Source organism: Pempheris klunzingeri, chromosome 12 (genome assembly GCF_042242105.1).
Source record: "Pempheris klunzingeri isolate RE-2024b chromosome 12, fPemKlu1.hap1, whole genome shotgun sequence".
Taxonomy (NCBI): Eukaryota; Metazoa; Chordata; class Actinopteri; order Acropomatiformes; family Pempheridae; genus Pempheris; species Pempheris klunzingeri.
Window position 1 is genome coordinate 13567866 of NC_092023.1, and position 9884 is coordinate 13577749.

Consider the following 9884-nt stretch of genomic DNA (forward strand, 5'->3'; position numbering starts at 1 on the left):
GCCTGCAAAATAAGACACGGAGAGGAAACGACAGAATGAGACAGATCTTTTCCCCTCCTGGTCTTGGTGAGGCCACTGCTCACTTATAAAGTATTAACACCTCTAACTGCAGGCAAGGCTGCATACTGCACTATTTTAGACAACTCTGTGTGTGCGTGTGTTAGAGACAGATCAGTAGAGCAAGTGCATGCATGTCTGCTTGTGTGTGTTTGGCAGATACGTCCGTTTTTGTTTTATTTTGTTGTTTTTTTTGCATAATTGTCTTTTAGCAAGGGTGTATTTGCAAATATAACTCCAGTTGTGTGTGTATGTGTGTGTAAGGCTGACATGACTAATGATATTTAATCCAAAGTCTGGCTGTCACCATCTTACGGCTGATTGGACAAATGAGAAAGAAACACTGTGCAGCAAGACCTGAGTCTCATTCAGATTCTGGCGCTGAAAATGTCAACTAAGCTTGTCAACTAAATAGTCTGTGTAACTGTGCTGAAACAGGCATTTATTTAGGTTACAAACACCCTCAGTGTCAATCTTTGTAACCTATTGAGCCGGAAATCTTGATGATTGGAATTCAATTCATGGATTGGCTACATGCTCAGTATTGACACGAAGCTGTGGATTTATAATTGTATCTGTCAATTAAGTGCTAGTTGAAAAGCTCATTTGCCTCATATCCTGAACAGTGCCTCCCCGTCATGGCCTCAGAGTGGGGTTATTGTGAGAGGAGGACATTAACAAAACTCAAGTCCATCATGGACAACCCCTCTCACCCCCTGCACGAGACTGTGGGGGCCCTCAGCAGCTCATTTCTCCCATCAGCCATCAGACTCTTTAACACCAGCATCACTGTCTGATGTTGATACACTGTTTGTCCATCCATGTCATTCCAAGTGTAAATATCCCATAGTGTAAATATTTATTTCATCACAGCCATATATTTATATTTATATTTATTTTGCTATTGCTATTTTTTCTTTTACTATTGCTTCTTCTCACTCTCCCTGTTCAATTGTTGCTGCTGTAACATGAGAATTTCCCCCTATGGGGGATCAAATAAAGAAAAGTCATAGTCTAAGTCATTCAACTTGCAAAGCAGAAATCCAAAGACATGCCACTAACCTACTTTGTTCCCTTTCTTTTTTGGTTTGGCTAGAAGTGTTATTTGTAAAAACAGCCCCTAGACACAAAGAAAAATACCCATGTGCTGAGTGGCCTGTAAAAACGTTCACAACTTGAAATTCATTGGAAAATGATCATTTCATCATAAAATTGAGAAGATTGTTACACACAAAATAGTTGAAAGAATAATGATAATGATACAAATATACACATTTTTACAGATATTGGTTTGAAGCACTGTGCGGAGACTTTCCTTTGGAAAGTAGTAGAAAATAGATTTTCTGATGAACTTCTGTTGAACAAACAAAACACATTTTGATTAAACCTTCCATCTGCAGTTTTATTAAAAAAAAAAAAGATGTTGCAAAGAAGCAGCCATGGCTCTTGAATGAATGTGTTGCTCCTCAGTAGCATAGGCATACTTCTCAATTGCATCTTTGCATTTTGTTGCCATCGTCCACCTCGCTCACCACTCACTCGCCTACATGTGCTTTATATAAAGCTGATAGGATATAGGGTGAGAAAACTGTCTATTCTCCAGATACCACAACAGGTGTCATTTTCACATTTTGTGGTGTTGATAAAAACCTGATAGGTTGGTGTTTTCTCATGTTAAAGGTTGCCAGCTCCTATAGGATGCTAATGGTACAGTCCCATTTGATAGAGTGACCTCGAATAATCCTCTCCCCCAGTTTATCTAAAAGAGAGAAAGCACAGTAAGGTTTTAAAAATGTCTCCTGACTCATCATAGTTTAAACTGCCAGATTCAGATCTGTTCTCCTTTGATTTTACACTGAAGATAGAAACAAACACAACTTTCAAATTAAACTTTCCAACTCATGTTCAGGATAATATACTGGTTCAAGCTTTGGGCCTTTGATGTGGAATCCAGCCAATTCATTTTAAACAAAAACCACGCATGTCTATCTCTGCCGTCATGCTCATGTTTTGGTTATGTGTGGTGAGGCTGCCTGAGTGATTACACAGGGATTATGGACTGGGCTTTTAAGGGCACGGTTGTTTGTTTTAGCTTGAGCCTGAAGGATACCAGGGTCTTTAAGGGGATAAAAAGCACGGGCCACATGCTTTGTTTTATTCAGTTAACCTTTGTCTTAAGTTTCTCTCTTTTCTTTCTGTCTTTCCTTCCCTCCTTTCTTCCTTCCTTCTTTGTCATATTTCGTATTTTACCACACTTACTATTTGCCACCTTGTGGACACTGCAACTCCCCCCGCTTAATGGAGGGCTGCAGAGACCAACCAGTGGCCTCGGATTATCGCACAGCCTGCGATAATTGAATTTGGGCTGTCGGCACGGTAACTGAGCTGGGGAAATTGAGGGAGCTGGGACCGTCTTAGAGGGACTGAGAATGGGAGACGGATAGAGTTTCATTTGGAGATAGACACAGAGACACGGAAACATGGAGACATGGGGAATGCTGCAAAAATTGAGACATAAAGCCTGGAACGAGAGAGAGAGAGGGAGAGGGAGGGAATGAGAGAGAGGGGAGAAAAGAGATCTAGCTATCCATATTCTATACCTATTCAGCTTCACAGTGAGGCTGGGCCCTATCCTGAAAAAAAAAAAAAAAAAATGGTCTGAGCAAACATAGCAAGGACGGAAGGGTGGAAATGAAGTTTTCTTGTGTAAGGACAGTGGGAGGGAAAGAAAGCAAATCAGAGTGATAAAGAGAGAGGGAGAGATTGGGAGAATTAGTGAGGCAAAGGGGCAAAGATAGAGAATTTAAGAGAGATCTCAAGACGGAGAGAGACGTGAAAAGAGAGAACAGAGAGCAGCCTTGTGTATGAGTTAGCAGTGAGGAGCAGAGCTGCATAGCAATCACTTGTTTGCTATGCTTTAATCAGCCAGATAATGCTAAACATTAGCTGGCCTCCCACACTCTAGACTCTTTTAATCAGAGCCCTAACTCTGTGCATTAGCCTCCTCTTTATATATCAGCGTCTGGAGCAGTGCAAGGGCAGTGGAAAGTAGGCTTTCAATGGATACATTTGAGAAAGAATGCAAGGAACAGTGCCAGTCCACCAGTAGAAAAAGAGGGAGTTAGAAGTTAAGAGAAAGGACAGGCGACGTGAGATGCAGTAAACACCGAGGGGGGGGGGGGCAAAAACCAAAATAAGGTGTCACAGCTATGGCTGCATCTAATACACACAAATAGTAATGAAATGCTGCTTTGACATTAATTAAATACATTTTATTTATAATGCAAAACAGCACAGAGCAGCAAAAAAGACAGCTTAAAGATACTAAAAGGTGAAAGAAAAATAAAAGGTCGACAAAAATGAAGGGACACACACACACACACATCAGAGGACACAGAAAATAAACTCAGAAAATTATGATATGGCTCTAAATTTATAAAATCAAGTCAGGTACTCACAGGGTGGTTTCACAGGGTTGGTTGGAATACTTTAGATCTACACTATATGTCTAACACTATGTGTCTCTTGCCCTTCCCCCTTGTTCGGTCCAACCTTTACATTTCGATCTCTTTTTCTGTCTGTTGTCTTTCCTCTCCTCTTCTAATCTCTGAAAGCACGTCATGGCTAGTTAGACAGTGATGGGAACTAGGCCAATGCTTTCTGATTCAAACAGCGGGAAGCAGCCCTATAATTAACATGTGTCATAGCACACTCACACATATACACAGATCAAAGTATTTTACAAATGCACCGCATTCAACATTTACCAAAAATTGGCCAACTGTTCGAAATGACACAACGCTGTGCATGTGGATATAACATTCCTTGCAGGGGTGTTTAGATTTTCTGACCAGTGTCGGCTTTCTTACAACATAAAGCCAACATCTAAGAGGGAGAGGAGAGCCATACACATGATAAACACATACTGAGAAAGACGCACAGCAAGCAAAGCATGCCACATCATACAAAATGCCATTCTCTCCCACTTACTAGACACAGGAGATGAGGCATCTGACAAACTATTGACTATTGGATTTCATGGTATAAGTATCATTCTGCGCATAGCAACATTCCCTCTCTTTTTCTTAATCTCTGTTTCTTTCCTCAACTTATTCTCTATGTCTCTCTGTCTAACTGTCTTCGGCTGTTTGTCTCCCTCTCACATACACAGACACAGCATGCCCTTTACCATTTTCTACCTCAATTCATTCCAATTAGAAAATATTGACAGGAGCTTGCTGCTACTCACTGCAGCTAAGGAATGGGTTGGGGGATTTTTAGAAGTCCCTGCAAAAGATCCCTAACCATGATGTGTTTTTTTTCCTCACTAAAACCACACTTGCCTTCAAGACATCGCAAATGTTTTCATGCTGTTGTGCTTGAGAAATTGGCAGCCGTGGCCTATTTGCATTTGGTAGTCACAGTCAATGGGGAGCCAAAGTATTTCACTGTTTAAACCACATGCAAGCTGTTTAGTTAACACTGTTCAGTTTCCCCTCCGTTGCTCCATTGCTTTAACAAAGGTTAACTTATTTAAAAGATACCGGCTTTCTGCAGGAGACTTTTTCTAATGCAAGTCAATGGGGATCCAAAAACATTTCACTCAACTAGATGTAAATGTTTTCAAAATGGATCGAGTCACAGTTACCAACTCCTAATTCCTGCTGATACTCCTCATTTTCCTTGGAAACAAGCTTTTACCAGTGACCATGAATACAAATCATTTTGTATTCATTCGCTCAACAAAACATTGTACTCACTATAACACAAAACAGTAAGCAAGTAAGTAAGTAAATTGATAAGTAAATAAGTAAACTAATGAATAAATTGATAAATAAATACATAAATAGATGACTAAAACAAAACACATTCATTTAGTAAGGTAGTTGATGGAAGCACTGATTGACAATTTATTTTGCATAGAAACATACTGAAACTATTTATAATATTTTAATGGAAATGGAAAATGGATGATTTTGCAAACTCTGTCACTCTCCACTGGTGTAAAGCAGCTTTTAAAGCATCTGTGCGGCACACTGTTCAAGCCAGAACAATGCTACGCTTACTAAGAGTGTGCTCTGCTCCAGCTGATGGGAAGCAAATTTGCTTCTCAGGCATTCAGCTGACACTGTAAATTACTCTAGATACAGTAAGTGCCCGTCAGTATTTATGAATCCCACCATCACAAGTAGCCCGGAGATGAAGAGGTTCATGCTAAGACCTAGACACTCTCCCCTCCAAGGAAGATGTTTTGCCTTCATAAATAAATAACAAGCAGCATCATTCAAACTTTGCAGCAATTGCCAACAATGGTGAGCTACCTTTGACGTCCAGCAGACCTGCCTTTCAGCTGTCGCACATCCACAGGTCTTGTATCAAGCTCTCAGTCAATCAATTTAAGGGTGAAAGGTGTGTTTTGGTTTTCAGTGGGGGGTTTAGCATTTTGTTTGTGTTGAGATTTCAGATCCCATTTAAAAACAGCAAAGGTAATTCAAGATTTAAGCCGTCATCCACCTGTAAACACAAAGGGGCACTCATGCAATTATTTGGTGGGGATTTAATCAGAGTTACTCCACTCAAATTGATGCTGTTATTGTTGCAAAGATAAATGAAAATGAAAGCCTGAAATATCCTTTTCTTCAGCTGTATTGTTATTGTATTTACCTTGCCACTTTTCTCTTTTCTTTTTTTTAACATGGCAGAATGTCCCTTTAAATCAGGTTTTTGTCAGATTTTCTACTAGGCTGGTTAATGTGTGAAAGCCTCCTGTGTTTTCCTTGTGTGTGTGTGTGTGTGTGTGTGTGTGTGTGTGTGTGTGTGTGTGTGTGTTGCATATTGCTGGCTAATGTGTGAAAACCACTTTTGTTTTCTTTAGCAGCAGTCCCCTGCTGAGCACTGGCCAGATAGGAAAAACACACACACACACACCACACACACACACACACACACACACACACACACACACACACACACACACACACACACACACAATCTCATGTTTTTCCTGCATCTCTTCTCTCAGCAAGACTCCGGTTGTTCATCTCCTGTCATTATCTTATCCCTCACTGATGACTGAGTGGCGCATGCCTGCATATGTGTGTGAGACTGAGTGATAAAGAAAATGAATGAGCAAAAACAGACGCTGTGATCCCTCCCTCTATTAATGTCCACCAGAGCTGCTACACTTTGTCTTCCTCTCTTAGTCCTTTCATTGACACTTAATGTATAGTGCATTTATGCTTTGTCGTCTCTAAAGACATTTCAGTTCATTTTCTAGTTGCAGTGCTGCTGAGTGCAACCACATCATTGTCCGACTGGCCACTAAGCAGCTGCACTTGAGTGTCACTTTGCTCAAAGATACTTAAATGATAATTGTTCACTTTCCCAGCACTCGTTTGCCAAGCCCAACTTGGGGGTCTAATATTCATGGACGAGCAGACTAAACCTTTTGCTGCTGTTAAACGTGAAAAATAAGGAAAGTCATCCAACAAAGAAGATGAATTGTGTAACCCAGTGTCTTAGGCTACAGAGAGCTTCAGCCCAAGTTTTTGTCTCTTATTTCACTTCTGTAACTTCAATGTGAAAACAGTGATTTATTTATTTGAAATCAGTTAATAATAAATGAATACTTTTAAAAATCTCTTTACAGCAGGAAATTGTAATGGTATCAGAAGTGTAGTAGACACTTAATGGTGTTTTCCCAAAGGCCTGGTAGGCCAATAGTGTTCTCCTTAACATTAGATTCATTAACTTGTCAATTTTAATGTCATAGTAAAATTCATAATATGCTATACTCTTCAAATTTTATGTATTTATTTATTCATTTATTTGTTTGTTTGTTCGGATGCTGTGTCAATATTGTTCCTAGGACAATTAAGCTAAATGCTGATTGGAGCACAGGAGTATGTGACATCATCTTTTCCCCACCCACTTCAAACCAGTGAGAGCAGCTCAGAGAAAAACAGAAATACAGACACCTCTCATGTGAAACTACCAAAACTGGTTTAAATTTGGCAGAACACAGTATATTCACGCGGGATCCCATCACTTATCTTCAGAAGCTGGGTGAAACGATATTTTTTTCAGGGCCCTTAAGCCTCTCAGTGTCAGGCTGAGCCATGATCACATGCATTTTGATTGCAGTCTTGTATCAGGAGATAACCACTGCCTGTTACGGATCCCTCCCTTGACAAATCTTCATATTTTGCGCAACACAACTGTTGTCATGCAGGCCAACAGAGATTAAGGACCATTTATAAATGTCTGTTCATACATTCAATTTATTTTCATTGCTGTCTCTTCATCATGAACTCCCATGATGATTACTCACAGCATGGCACAGCATGGGTAACCTAACCACTTACAGGAAATGTAAGGCAGAGGTAAAAGAAAGTGGGATCGGAAGTTTTAAAAATAGTAGCTCATCAACAGAAGGGGATAATTACACAGTGGAAAAAAAGGAACACAAATGAACAAAAAGAAAAGGCGATGTTGCAGTTCTTTTCTCCCGAGGAAGCCATAAATCAAACAAGTCAACTTCCCTGTTCAAGTGTAGTTTCAACAAGCGATGGGTGTATCTACGGCAGCATAGTGATCACTGATAACATCTGTACCACTCTGCATATACACATACATTAATACCCTGGATCCAACCCTGTGGTTTTGTTTATTCTTTAATTAGAGAATTGCGCTTTTATCAAGAAAGGCTCCTGCGTGAGATGCCATGGCAACAAATAATTAATGAGGTGATGAATCAGAGTGACGGACACTCCGAGGTTCACATCTAGAGCAACTAACAGCAAGACACCACCAAATTGTACTCACTCGCTCGAACACGCATACAGATTCACACACTTATTAAGAACAACACACAGGAAGACATCTCAGTGTCAAAATCAACATTTACACTCAGAGGAGAGGGAAGCGAAGAGAGAGAGAGAGAGTGACAAAGAGAAGAATAAGACATACATGTAAGAAAAACAGAAACAGAAAAAGATAAAGTGAAAACTGTGTGTGTGTATTTTTGTTTAAAGGATGGGAATATCACAGATGCTACACTGTGTTGGCATTTGCATTTTTGTCTGACTGTGCACATTGTCATTAGCTTGTCTTCAGTGTGTTGCAACTTTAATAGAGGTGCAATTCAGTGGATGAAGGTTATAGCTGCAACCCATAACCAATCACAGTAGTGTACAGGGGAAATTGGAAGATTAAAATTTGATATCTGAATATATCAGTGTGTCCTTTGAGAAAAAAAAAAAAAAGGAAGCATTCAAGTCAGCAAAGAGACAGAAAACGTTGGTTCATTCATGAATCATAACCCATATTATCTTGAAGAATAAACAGTGATTGGCATTGATCAGATCGTGAACAGCTACTGCTGTTTCATTTATACGGAACTTTCCAGATGATGTTGAAGTTATGACACCGGTAATCATGTTTAAGATTTTTCAACCAAGGTATTTACATGTAGAAAGACATTTAAAATCTGCCAGTCAACATATAATTTACATACAATTTGTACATTTGATGTGAAAGTAGAAAAAAAAGGAAGATATGCAGATTTTTGCATGTATCCAGCATGAGACTTATATTAAGAACAAGATGCCTCTGTTTGCATAGTTCTTAAATCAACCGTTCTCAGTTCCAGTAAGGCAGCTCCCAATGGGTAGCAGTTAATTGCCACTTTAGATGACTCAAATGAGGGTGTGAATCAGATGAAACTGTTCAGCTGACCTCAACTTCAATTAATCTTTTAGGGTCAGTACATCCAAAACCGTCAGCAGTATGTTAACAGCTTTGAAAAGATACTATATCCCTTGAGGATAACCGGTTAAAATTTGTCTTCAGGTGATCAGTAATCTATTATGGATTTGATTTTAATAACAGAGTTTCAACCGTGTGTATACTGTTTCTGCTCACTTCAGTGGATTTGTGCATCTCCTCTGGGTGACAATTAACTCGCAGCAAGCGCTTGTATTCCAGGCTTAAGGGACAATTAGCGAGCAGTGAGTTAGTGATTTGTCATATTTGTAACACAATAGCACAACACTACCACCCACTGTGGAATTGGTTGAGTTATGAAGCTGCCATGTAGATCCTCTTAAGCAGGCATACGCATATACTCTCTCTCCCCCTCTCTTTCTCTGGCACACACATACAAGCAAATAAGTATATAAATAAAAATGGTAAATTCAGGCCACTGATCAGATGACAGACCAATGTACAATCATTACAGCACTGTACAAAAGTCCAGAACAGGTTGTTAAATATGAATAGAAGGAAAACATGGTTTGTATGAGTGAGTCACAAATAATAAAAATGATATTTGTTTCATTTCATTAAAATTAATCTTTATATCATTACCATTACCCTTGATTACCTGATTACCATTCATCCCGCTCACTGCAGCCAGTGACTGAGAAAATCTTAAACAACCACCGCTAAAGGTAAAATGCCGATGGATGAGTGTCGATTGGAAAACTGAATCAAAAGTTGATGTTGTTTTCAAGTCTCGTGAGGTGTAAGAGAGGTAGTAAAGACATGATGCGAGTGTCCAGCCCAACATCACCAGTGACGGATGGATGAAGAAAATGTGGTAGAAAGGTTGTACAATTTACTTTATTTAAAATGTAACATCAGCAGGGCTCAGTTTACCATTTAGGAATATTCTCTTTATTACATATCTATGATGCCACACAAATTCAACAATGAAAACACTTCAGCAGGACTTAAAGTCACAGCAAAGTAAAAATATGACAGAGACAAAACAATTTCACAGCTGCTGACATTTAAATGAATGCAAATGTGAAGTTTTACAGATTCTG